The 1,627-nt window shown below is 35.6% G+C and overlaps 1 protein-coding gene across 1 annotated transcript in view; it reads left to right on the forward strand.

Moving 5' to 3' along the window:
* Positions 1–1,627, forward strand: part of LOC106879465 (hydroxysteroid dehydrogenase-like protein 2) — a 20,865-nt gene that overhangs the window by 2,132 nt on the left and 17,106 nt on the right. The gene's annotated exons all lie outside the window — the stretch shown is intronic.

A 1,627-nucleotide genomic window follows, 5' to 3' on the forward strand; every position in this document is an offset into this window, starting at 1 on the left:
CACACACACACACACACACACACACACACACACACACACACACTCACACACACACACTCACACTCATGTTTTTCCTCTTTATAAATTCATCTTTTTGTCCGCCTCCTCCAACTACATATGATAAGAAAAAAAAAGTTATTTTGAAGGCGATATATTTGATACTTTCTAAAGAATTATCAAACACATTTAGCAAACATTAAAGGAACTAAATTTCCTAAGAAGAATGAATATTCTTTCTAATTTTTGTCACAGTCAGCAATTTTGAGAAGAGTGATCAATTTTGATTTCATAAACCCCCAGTAGTTGACTGGTATTTATTTTATTGAAAGGCAAAGTTGATCTTGGTAGTATTTGAACTCAGAAAGTAAAGAACTGGAGAAAATGCAGCATGCTAATGGTTCTGTCAGCTCCCTGCCTTTAAGAAGTGTGAATAATGACAAAATATTTCACAATCTGAAAACTGTTTCCCCATTGCTTGCTTCATGTTCTTGCTTGATGGGGATCGGATCATCCCAGGTTAGTGGTCCCAGAAAAGTTGTGTAGAGCCAACCAGGTCCACCTGCGCTCTCCATTGCTGGGGGTTCTGTACCAACCCATCTGCATGCATCCTTCATTGGAATCTTCAAAATTTTCTCTGGAATTCTGAAATTTCACCGAGGTTAAGAATTGTGACTCTAAAGTTATTAAATGAATGAATTTAAATTTATTTACTGAAGGTTTTATGATTGCCAAAGGCAGTGTGGGTGTCAGTGGAGCTATGTAAATACAAATATTGTAATTATTCATGTAAGGGATGACACTTCTATGGCAGTTGTAGATTTGCTTTGATTTAATTGACATGAAGTGAAGGAAACGTTTAATTTTTCACTGAATAATTATTTATTGTTGATCATAACTTCATTTTAGTTGTTTTAATTGCACTGGAGTAACTAGGACTATATTATTTAATGTTTTCTTTTCTCCATTTAAGATGGTAGGATGTGTGATTTGAAAGAGAATTGGCTGCTATTTTTGCTGTCATGTCTACCAGCCATATAGAAGCCTTCTCAGTGATTCAGTTGTTTGTATAATTTGTCATTGAATGCTTCAGGAATGTCTTGGAAAATTTCAACAGGGAAATATCAATCAGAAAGTTAGGTTTTTAAAACTTTTTAGAGCAAATACACAGTAATCAATAGCAACATAAAAATTGGTATTTCATAGTGTGTGTGTGTGTGGGTGGGGGTGGGGGGTAGCTCGTGATCTCTTTAAGCTTGCTAGAAGTTGGTTCATGAAGTCACTTCTTATCATTACTCTTGTTATTTATTACACATTTTCTTTTTATTTTTATGTCAAAAACTGGGACTGTTTTTCTCTATCTACAATGATAAGTATGTCTACTACTACTCCTATTACTGCTACTACTACCACCTCCACCACCACCACCACTAGACTGCTACTACTTATAATAATGGTTTCAAATTTTGGCACAAGGCCAGCAATTTGAGGGGAGGGGTTAAGTCAATTGCATCAATCCCATTGCCCAACTGGTACTTAAGGATGAAAGGCAAAGTCAAAGGTCTGAAATTAGCCTGTACTTGATTCGTACTCTATTTTATTGCCATTTTCAAGGATGAAAGGCAAAGTT

The sequence above is a fragment of the Octopus bimaculoides genome, chromosome 23, assembly GCF_001194135.2.
Source record: "Octopus bimaculoides isolate UCB-OBI-ISO-001 chromosome 23, ASM119413v2, whole genome shotgun sequence".
Lineage (NCBI taxonomy): Eukaryota > Metazoa > Mollusca > Cephalopoda > Octopoda > Octopodidae > Octopus > Octopus bimaculoides.